At 38.8% G+C, this 11,941-nt stretch overlaps 1 pseudogene; it reads right to left on the bottom strand.

Moving 5' to 3' along the window:
• Positions 1–1,163: 1,163 nt before the first annotated feature.
• Positions 1,164–4,041, bottom strand: LOC136400725 (T-cell surface glycoprotein CD1e, membrane-associated-like; annotated as a pseudogene).
• Positions 4,042–11,941: the final 7,900 nt, after the last annotated feature.

The raw sequence follows: 11,941 nt of genomic DNA, 5'->3' as shown, positions 1-11,941 counted from the left end.
CATGTCTTACCTGCACCCAACTCTGGGACACCCTGAGAGTTAGTCATCCCTCATCACTTACCTGAACATTCTTTACTTAGCACCATCCCACCTCTCCCATTGTTTAAACCACCACAGAGAACAGAATTATTCCCCTTGCAGCAAGAGATACACCAAACTCCGTTCTATATAGGACGAGGCTTTTCATTCTCTTGCTGTTGATGCCACTAGGATCTCAGCCCACCTGGCCACAGACGCATAAATAAACCTTTTATAAAATTCATCACGCCTTGGGCATCCCTCCTTTGTTAACCCAACAATAACCCCGTTACCCTCTTCTGCCTCCTTAAACCCTCCTTTTCCCTCTATCCTCTGGTAATCACTGTAATGTTTTTTGTGTCTATGTGATTTTCTCTGCTTAATTCCTTCACCTTTTTACCCAGCCACCCAAAACCCTCCCCTCTGACAACTAGACAACTATTAGCCTGTTTTCTGTATCCATGAGTCTGTTTCTATTTTGTTTGTTTATTTTATTCATTAGATTACAGACATAAGTAAGATCATCTGGTACTTGTTTTGAGATTTCAACTGAGCCATATGATATCAGTTGGCAATAGGGAAGGTCACGTGAGGAACCAGGCCTGGAACTTTGGCTGGAACCGCCCACACCCATGCACGCCAAAAGAAACTTCCCAGAAGCCCTTTGAAAAAGACCGACTGTCTGTCAGCCAATGAAATTTTGCCACATAATATTAACTCGATCACCCTATCAATGCTACAAATTACCCCCAAATAGGGTAGGCAACTCGACTTCTCTGGCCCGTTTTGTGAACCAGAGAACCTCGTCCAGGATATGCTCTACTAAATAAAGCTTTTGCTATTCCACACTTTGTGGCTATGCCCTTCTTTCTTCCTCAGCTGGAAAAATACCTTACAAGCCATCCAGGGAAATTTTCGGGGAAGATTCAGAAACAGACATCTAAATTAGACCTTGAGTGATCCATAAACAGGTGGTATAAGTAGAAAAAACATTGTCACATGATTGGGAAGAGGGGTCAAGTTTACAAATAAGTCAGAATCTCCATAAAAAACAAACTGTTTTAGAAACATACTTTATTTTTTAGTATGAAGCAGGTTCAAGAGAAGCAGACCAGAATATTATGTATAACGTAAAACTAATAACATCACAGTTGGTACAAGCTCTTTTTCCATTTCTTCAACAATTTATTTTTGATCCAAGATCTCTGTGCCAGGCAGAGGTGGTTTCCTGAACCTCTGGGTTCCTGGGTGTTGCTGTCCGTGGGAGCGGCAGGGCTGGGAGCACAGGGAGAGCAGAGAGTCTGATTTGAGCTATGGGAGAAGAAGAAGATTTTGAACTAAAAGATAGGAAAATTAGAGAGAAAGAAAAACAATAGTGGAAAGAAAGAATAAATAGATAAGTGTGTTAAAGAAACAAAATAAGAAAAGTCTCACCTGTGCTGTTTAATCCATGAACCCACCACAAGCACTATAACCAGAGTAACTGCTACAGCAAAGCAGATCAATATCAGGGAGGTGAGGTATCCATCTGATTGGGGACAAAATAATGTCACTCTATGAAATACACTCTACCCTACCTCAGTTAATGCTTCTCATTTCACAGGGTTGGGACCTTCCAAGAGTTTCCTTCCGTATTTTCTAGAGCCCTTATTTCAATTCTTCCTGAATCTATGTGTCTGATCTCATCCCCTTTTCTTTTATACCAAGTTATTTGCTCCTTCGTTTATTTCTCTTTAGCACCTCTAATCTTCACCTTCTCTTTTCTTGAAATTTAATTACCCTTCTTTATGATTTGTATTCTCCCACTTTTATCCTCTGGTGCATAGCAGTTCTAGCCATCTCCAGCTGCTCATTCATTAGCCCTGGAACTATGGAAGAACAATTATTTCCCAGTGGAACCCTCGTTCTTTCTCACCCCAGTGGATGATTATATCATGGCCTCCCAGGCTGCTGTGTTTCACTCGGCAGTACAGGCCAGAAGCCTGTCCAGCTGCCACATCCAGTATTACTCGAAGATACCACGTCCCGTCAGCATTGGGCAAGACTTCACCTAGTTGAGTGCTCCGCTGCTCCTGTTGACCCCGCATCCACATCACCCACACAGGTTTTAGATGAAAGCCAGAGACGTGGCACACCAGCAGCAGATGGCCAGGACCAGGACTGGAGCCTTTGGTCACCCAAGCCTGTGGCTTCACTGGAAAAAGACAAGAAAAAATGGAGTTTAGCAGGGCATCCCACTTTTGGTTTCATGGCTCAGGAACGTTAGTTGTTTGAGTAATCACTCTTTTTCTTGTTGCAGAAACAGTCCAGAACCAACACTAACATTCAAGCCTCTTATTCCATGTCTCAAAGGGATGATAAAGAGAAAAAACTCAAATAAAAGAGATAAGCACTGATGCTATGAGGGGAGAGGAGGTTGGGCTCACCCTGTCGTTCCAGGTCTGACTTCCCTCCTTGCAGGAGGCCTGACAGAAACCGAGGGCAAATGTCACTGAGAAGGCCCTGCACAACTTCTTTAATAACATGGTAGTGATTAAGCATCTTACAGACATTCTGAGCCTGACTCCCTGCTCCTGGAGACGGCTTCCAGGAATTTCCTTGAAAACTCAGGAAATCTGATCTTTGATATGCTAGTTTTAAAAAACTCTGTGGGTCTTTTCCAGAATGCATTCCACAGCCACCGGATACCTGGATCTCAAAGGGATCTGAGGGTGGACAAGAAAGAGCTAATTAATACAGATCAAATTGTAGGGAGGAAAACTCAAGTATCTAGAAAATAAAGAAGTACAAGAAAAGAAACATTATCTGATGAATGACATGGAAGATGAAAGTTTGGTGATAAAAGTGAAGAAAATATGTAAGGAGAATATGTTAAAATAATAAAGGAATGTTGAAACAATTAATGTGAAGTGTTAGATGGGAAGACTGTTAGAAACATAGCAGAGCAGCAGGAAGACCTTACTGGGGAGTTGTTAGGTCCTGGTAAGGTGTATGAACACTCAGGCCAGGGAGAAGGAAGGGCAGATCTTGGTTGTGAAAGGCTGAGTGAGCCTGAAGCCAAGGATGAGGGGAAGAAATCAAAAGGCAACAATTATTACAAGAAGCAGAATATGAGGGTATATTCCAGCGTGCGCAGGGATATGTACATGAAGGTCCTTCTTTGTATTAGGGGTGAGGGTATATTGCAAATAGTGGTAAAAGGTGAAGCCAAATAAATAAATAAATAAATAAATAAATAAATAAATAAATAAATAGAAGTGAGCTAGGGAGACAGAACACAATGTCAGGAAGACTGAATAATGGTCAGAGCTCATATATCACCAGCCCTGGTGGGAACTTTCAGGCAAATATCAGCTTGGAAAAGCAAACTCACATTCAAGCTGAAACTGACTGGAAAATGCCTGTACCTCCTTGGGGAAACTGTGGATGTACAACTGCAATAACGTCTGGATGTTCTTCAGCTCTTCCTTGCTGAAATTACCCCCAGCCCAGGGCCACAGGAACTGGAAGGCGCCCAAGACAGTGTCCCAGCGATGAGTCTGCAGCTCGCCCAGCCAGCCTGATTCCTCCATGTGCTGCCAGGTCTGGTTGGCAAAGGAAAAAATTTGAAGCAAGCGAAAGGAGGGGGTCTCTTCTGTTGCTGGATGATGAGGTGCTAGAACTCAGGTAGCTGAAAGACAGAGAAGTGACAATAGAGAGCGGGTGAAAGGAGTAGAGAAGAAGGACCCATGGAGGAAATGAAAAATGGGAATACTTACAAAGTTTGTACATAGTTCCATATCACCTTCCCCCTGATCCAGATTCTTATCCCCAAAATCAGAAAATATATGGCCCTCGCCTGGCATGCAGATTGCAAGGGCGTCTATTCGGAATATTATTTCGTGCCTCCCATCCCTCTCCAGAACTTTTCTCCACCCTGCTTTGCCCAACCACAGGTCTCATTCCATCTAGGTTCTTCTTACCCCCTGTACCTGGCCCATGGCAGAGAATTCCCTTGAAGAGCAGCGGCAGAAACAGCAGCATTGCAACTCTGGTTGGTAAGGATTCTTCAGCAGAATGAGTGCCCACAGACTCAGAGATCAGTTTCCTCTCCAAACCCTTCTGAACTCTTCTGTAGTAACTACTTTTGCCACAAAAACAAATCAGCCTCTCCCTCTGCTCACTTCCCTGTAGAGATACCCGACTGCCTCCCTCAGCCACAAGCCTCCCACAGGGCCTCTCATTTCCCCTCCATCTCTTCCATGTCTGGCTTCCAGATTTTCTGTTTGCTCTTGTCTGCCTCCTGACCTCCTCATTGCACCAACAACTATAAAGGGAGTCCTGGCTTATAACAATGTCTGCAGTCTGAGTTCCGGCTGGAAAATAAAGAACCTTCTGGTGTTCGGGAACTCAAGTCCACACTTGGAGTCTCAATGTTCTTTTCCATAAAAGATGTAACAGAAGGTTCTTGTAGTGCCTCGTGGACATTTGAGCAGTGTCTCCACTCCTGATCCCTCTGTGGTTCTGCTTCTCTCATCAGTTTCCAGATTCCTATATCTCTCTTCTTGGTTTCCTCTGTATTTTTCTATTTATCCATTATTTCTTGCTCTGCAGTCTACTGTCACTTCTCTTATTACCTCTCCTTTCTCCCTGTCCCCTCCCAGTACCTTCTGTCTTTTAAGTTTTCTCTACTCAAAATCATTATTAAAAGACAATGAGCACTTTGAGTGAAGCGGTTGAATCAACAGGCACATGTCTATAATCCACAGCAGCAGTGGCAAGACAGATAGTCAGATAATCTGAGGAAAATACCCTTTTGCTCAGTTTCTCCAGTCAGAGCAACAGCCACTCTTATAAGTTTCTACTGCATGCTTAACCGGGACGTAGTGAGGTGATAAGTAGATGGATGTTCATTAACGTTGTATGAGTGGGTATATTGGGGATGCACAGGTCTTTGGGCTCCCACTCTACCCTAAATGAGTTGATTGTGTCTCCAGGTCCCCTGGCTATGAGGAGCGGTCATGTAGCCCTCCCCTCACAGATTATGTCCTGGAAGCCCTGGTGTCCCCTCGATGTGTCTAATTAGTGAAGAGTTTTATTGGAGGCAGGAAAATGACTCCAGGGACTGATTTGTTCACAGAAGAATTAATTACTTTGTTGAGTCTTTACTTTTGTTCCTTTCATTGATGTTTGCTGTGCAACCTGCAGGTAGTTTAAATAATATCTCTTTGGTTTTCATAGACATATTCAAACTGACATTTACTCAGAGCCCACCTGGTGTCAAAAGATATGTCAGACACTAAGATTTCAGAGAGAAGTGCTTAAGAGAAAATGAAAGTAAACAAAAACACCCAATCTACAACCTCTACATTTATAATATAAAGGACTCACAGAATTGTGCTCAGAGTTATTAGAAATAGTTTACACTTAGTCTCACCCATTGCTTCTGACTCTGAGATACTATTTTAGACACGTCATGTTCAATGCTGTAAGGAAATAATTCAGAAGTCTAAGGTAATGAGATAATCTTAAATTATTTTTGTTCAGGTAAATTATTATTCTCTTCTGAGGGCCAAATAACTCTATTTGAAATACTCAAAAAAATCAAAGAATATGCAATAGAACTAGATTATAAAACTAATGATTGAAATAAAACCAAACATTAACCTGAATAATGCAATAAGTACTAATATAAATTTATTTTTATAAATGAATGGACTACATTAAACTGAAATATTTGTGCATAGAAGAAACAACCATCAATATGACAAAAAGGTAACTGACAAAAATTTAGAAGATATGTGTGAACATAATCTCTGATTAGGGGCTAAATCCAAATATACAGAGAACTCATACAACTCAACAACACAACAAAAAACAAAAAGTCTATATTTAAAATGGACAGAAGACGGATAAAGACAGTTTTCTCAGGAAGACATTGCAATGGCCTAAAGATGTATGAAAAATGCTCAATTTCACTAGTCACAAGAGAAATGCAGATCAAAACCACAGAGCTACCACCTCAAACCTGTTAGAATGGCTGTTATCAACAAGATAAGAAGTAACAAGTGTTGGAGAGGATGCAGAGAAAAAACAAAAGCTTCATCCACTGCTGGTTAAAATTTAATTTGATATAGCCACTAAGGAAAAAGTACGGAGTTTCTTCAGAAAATAATATGTGCAATAGAAAACAGAAAGCAACAAGCAAACAAAATGAACAAACATAGTCTCAGGCAACAGTGGAGCGGTTATCAGAGGGTATGGGAAATAAGGGGAGATTGAAGAGGGTAAAGGGGATGAAATATATGGTGATATGAAAAGACTAGACTTTTGGCCATGAAACATAATGCAACATACCAATGATTTATTATAGAACAGTACACTTGAAATCAATATAATGTTATTGACCAATGTAACCTCAATAAATATAATTTTTAAAATTTATTTAAAAAATATATAGCTGATCCTAAATATTGTTTAAATATACTTGTAAAATTTAATGCATTTGACTAATATTTCAGAAAGAAGTTAATAATCAAAAAATGAAATTCCATATTACTTAATTCCCTGGGGAGGCTGATAAAAAAGGGAGGGAAATGAGTTTTATATCAATTCATATCTTATTGACCACAAGACAATAATATAGAATTTGTCATAAAAATATATTAAATTGTGATTTTTATAGGACACTTGATTTAGTCTCGGTAGTGGAGAACCCCAGTTTTTTTTTATCTCAAAAATGTTCAAATGTTTTAAATATTTATTTTAAAATAATGAGTACATTCTTTATCATTCTGGAAAACAATGAAAGGATTCTACTGTGAAGAAAAACCTTAAAGAAGTCCTTCAAAAAGACAACAGATAAAATCACTCACAATCCACAGCCCAGAAATCATGCAAAAGAAAACTAATGCAAAGCCCTGGCTGGGTCCCAGTTAATTAGAGCTTTGTTGCAAGACACAGAAGTTGCTGTTTCAAACCTCGGTTGCGGCACATACATGAGCAGATCGATGTTCTTGTCTTTTTCTTGCTCTCTTTGTTCTCTCTCTAAAATCAATGAAATAAATATTTTAAATAATTAAAAATAATATAAATATAAGGGATATTTACAAATCCTATAAATAAAAATGAAACATAAAAGTATAATAATCAGAGACTTATTTACTTATTTTAAAATTTATATTGAATTTATTAGGATAACATGGTTTAATAAAATTATATAGTTTTCAACTGTACTGTTCTATACTACATTCTCTGTATTTTGCAGTATGTGTTTACCACCTCAAATTAAGTCTTCTTACATCAGCATGTATTTGACCCTCGTGACCCTTTTTTCTCACACCATGCCATCTCGTCCCTGTGGTAGCCACCATGCTTTCTGTTGTCTGTGTCTGCATGTTTATGTTTGTTTTCTTTGTTCATTTGTTGCTTTCATATTTATATCCCACATATCCATGAAATCCTATGATTCTTGACTATTTCCATCTCACTTCTGTCACTTAGCATACTATTCTCAGGATCCATACATGTTGTCTCAAAATGAAAAACTTTTTTTCTCATGACTGTGTAGTATTTCATTGTATTTATGTACTGTTTTCTACAGTGGTTAAAACAATTTGCATTAGCAATGTATGAGGGGTTTTTATTTCTCCATCACCTCTGCAACACTTATTATTACTTGTCTTATATATAATAACTAAATAATTATTTATTAATACTGGTTTTATGGAGTTTCAAGCTTTAAAAGCAGTTGTTCATATGACAGCAACCCAGGAATTTCTCTCATAGCAGAGGATATGTTTGCCTGGGAAGGTGTTTCATCCTGAAAACAGGCATAGTACTTGCAAGAAAAGCAGATGGGGAAAAAGTAACTAGATGCCCAATTGTACTTTGTATTTGCTAAAAACATAAAGATCAATTGCTTCATGTACATAAAAAGGTAAAGAGGTACAAGGGTGTACTCTGAGCAGCAGCCACCTAGTTCTACTGAAAGATCTAGTATATGTGACATATTTTAAAATTTTATCTCAAGAAAATAAAAGCATAAGATCCTACATTTTTTTTTCTATAAAGAGATGAAGGGACTGTCTGCCTTACAGATAGCAAAGCATGCTAGAAAGTAGAAAATGTGTGGAGACCTACATGAGAGAAGTGGATATTGAAGCTTGGGGTCAAAGGAAAAAACAGAAAAGGAGACAAAACAAGAGAAGGCCATGATAAAGGTGCCATATTGAAAAATTATCTTGTTTATCAAGCAAGTGAAGAATTTTAAATATGAGCGTGATATGGTTAAAATAGAATTTAGAAAAGGTTTATAATTCACGTTGAGATTTGCAACAGTGAATTTGAGACAGTGATGAAAGCTACAAGGCAGATGACTTTAGTGACCCGAACAAAGGCAGTAGCAGTGAGGCTGCAGAGTAGAAAGAACAAAGCATGGTGGTAAGCAGGATTAGTCAAACAAAGTGTGACCAGGAGAAGATAAAATGGTGTCACTTATTAAAATAGACAACACAGTTGGTGGGAGGATATTGAGATATGCAGTCAGTTTGGGTCATGTTGAATTTGAGGCCCCAACTGGTGGTGTTTTGGTGAATCATGACATATGGGTTGTTGCAAGGAGATGTTATGGGCTACACAGTATCTGCTGAGCTTGTGGCCATAGAAAGCAGTATAGATGTCTGTAAATCTATCACTTAAAATAACATTTAAAGTTAACTTAAATCAGTGTTGTTATTTGTGTCTTTTAAAGTGTTCAAGTTTCTTGAATGTTTATACAGGATGTCTTGGGTCAAAAAAGTCTCCATATACAATGTTTTAAGTTTATGATGTTCACTCCTATGAATACTTTTAATAATTGAGATGTGAGTGTTTCAGCCTATGACATTAGCGTTGTACTTAGACTACGTGGGCAAACTGATTCAGTTGCACGCATTGGAAGAATACGCAGTGACACAGAAAATGAGTGAGGGAGTTGGCAACCCTCAATACACTAACCTTTGCCATTTTGGACCTCAAGAAGCACAAGTGTTCCATTTTATTTACTAGGGTGTGTTTCAATTTACCCTAAATTAGGGTTATGTCAGTTTTGTAGGAGCAGAACTGTGTCGTACCCTGAGGACCCCTGAATTTTTTTCTTTATTAATTAAATATTGAGCACTTACTCAGTGCCAGATGTTTTCCAAGTATACAGTGACATGATAATAAACTATAGGAGGGATGGACAAAGTCAAGGAAATCGAAGGGAATTCCCATAGAGTGATGACAGATCTGCATCTGAGAGAAGATGAGGAGTTAATCTGAATAAGAGAACATAGTATATCCTAAGACCCAGTAAATACAGGGAGTATATACCATTTGAGGAACCAAAAAAAAAAGTGTGTTTCATAATATATACAGTTCATAACACAAGATTTCCCATATATCTTTAAAATACGCTGCTCTGTTTTAACTACATTTTTCCTTTGAAAAATTGGAAAAAAGGTATTTTAGGATATCATTATGCATTGAATTCCATAGTATACTCTAGTAAAATTTATATCATGTTTATATCTAAGTAACATACTCAGGAGGCTGGTTTTCTGATAAGGACGTAGTTCACTTGTGGTAGCCTCAGCATATGCATATCTGAAACTCAGAAATGATGTGTTGTCTTATTATCAATCATTTCAGGGAAGTACCAGGTATTTATGTGCTGGCCACCCTACATTTTCAGACTAACATCTTCTTCAATTACCTCTGGGTAACATGGGCCCTTTCTTACCCATGCCATCCTGTTACCCACTTGTGAGTTAAAGCAAGCTTGAGTATTTCATCTTGTTACAGTACTACCCAACAGGTCCCAGGGCCTTTTAAACATCCAACTAGGCCTTTGTTAAAGTTTTTAGTTCTGTGTGTGACACTAAGGCCTTACATGAGTGGGTGTGTTCCTACTGTACCCTAGTACCATACAGACAAGTGGTGCTGCAGCAAATCTGACCACCTGTTTCCTTTAGTATGAGGAACTTTCTGACCATTGAAGTGAAGGCCTTAGCTAATTCTCTCCCTCAAAAGAGTGATGCCCCTGAAAAATTTTTTTCAAAGACATCATATTAAGACTCTGAAAATGGTTGAAATGCATATATCTAATTAAGAATTGTTTATTTTAAAACAACTACTGTACTAAACCTCAATAAGCACAGTTGGTTCTAATCAGAGATGCTCTCAGCTCCTCCCCATGCCCAGCACTCTCAGTGCAGTGCTAGCAGGGCAGGGAGAGCCATTAAAAATGGAAGCTTTCTTACTGGATGTGGCTAACTTGATTTAGAGAAGAGTAGGGAAAAACACAAGGTCAGGAGCAATATTGTCAATAACAATAGCAAACTCAAACAATAGCAAAGTCAATGGCACACACATAGAAAAGATTTACTTCACAACTGCCTGAGGGTGTAACACTGGATGGTGAGGCAAGGAACTTGCAGACTAGCAAGAAAATTTAGAGGGAAATACTGTGCATAAGATGAACATAGTAGACTCTGACTAGTTTGCTCAGTGGTAGAGCATGTGGCATGTGGATATCCTGGGTTCAATTCCCGGTCCAGGAACAGAGGAGAAGCACCCGTCTGCTTCTCCACCCCTCATCTTCTCACTTCTCTCCTTCTCCCTCTCTCTCTCTCTCTCTCTCTCTCTCTTTCTACTCTCTTCTCCTCCACTGCTTCAGCCACAGCTTGATTTTAGCGACTTGGCCCTGGGCACTGAGGATGGTTCCATGGCCTCTGCCTCAGGTGCTAAAAAATGGCTCTGGTTGCCATGGAACTTGGGCCCTAGGTGGGCAGAGCATGGTCCATTAGTGGACTTGCTGGATGGATCCCATTTTGGATGCATGTAGGAGTCTGTCAATGCCTCCTCTGCTCTCACTAAAAAAATTGAAAGTGTCAACATAGTGAAATATGATAATCTACCATATATCCCTGATAGCTCAGAAGGATGCACACATGTTCAAGGCTGTACGCATGCTCAGAAAAGACCAGAAATGACCAACTTCAGCTTCTGCAGCTCCCTGGATGAATTTGAGGCTTGTGCACATGCTGTGCATAGAAACAAGAAAGTGGAGAGGAAAGTCAAGTACAGGGAACATCCTGAACCTTAAATGCACACCCCATCACAAAAAAAAGCTATTGGCAAAGGGTAGAAACTTTACACACTTAGTGTTTGAACACAATTTACTAAGCTATGCTGACATACAAATGTTCCCTAAAAAAATAAAATATTCTTAAGAAGAAAAATGAGGTTTTAAAATAAAACTAGCAGAGCTATCTCTGGCCACATACTGTGGAAGAGTCGGACTGTAGAGAATTATTCCACACAAGCCACTAAACAAACATGGAAAGAAGAACAGCTAGTGCTCGACTTATGACCATGATTGGTTCTGACAGACCAGTTGTAACATGATTTGGTCGTAAGTTGAGTAGGCTATAGGTACAGTACTGTGAAATGATGTTATAAAAATCTTTAAGTCATATTTTATCATAATTTTCTTTCATTATTTTTATATATCATAATTTTCTTTGTTCATTTTATGCCATTTGTATCATCTCTACACCATTTTGTTTCTTATTTTTACATTCATCAGATTTAAGTAAAACACTGCATTACCAGTACAACTGGTTTAATATTTGTAAAACATACAAAATTACAAAATACAGGTGCATACAAAAATACAAAATACCTGTAAACATGTAAAAAATACCATAGGAAACATTTTCCCAATTGCAAAACATCAAAATATATAAGTATGTATGAAACATTTTATTGGCCACTGATGCTTGGCTGCGGTTCATTGATATCATCATCTGAGGCAGCAGTTGGGGTTACAAGAGTTGTTTTTTTTCATAAACATGTGCGATCATATTCATTTTCTTTTCTCCTTCGTACTTGTTCATTGATTGCTTTCTCTTGTGTGCCT

This window comes from Saccopteryx leptura, chromosome 3 (assembly GCF_036850995.1).
Source record: "Saccopteryx leptura isolate mSacLep1 chromosome 3, mSacLep1_pri_phased_curated, whole genome shotgun sequence".
NCBI lineage: Eukaryota > Metazoa > Chordata > Mammalia > Chiroptera > Emballonuridae > Saccopteryx > Saccopteryx leptura.
This window is presented reverse-complemented; position numbering and strand designations above follow the sequence as displayed.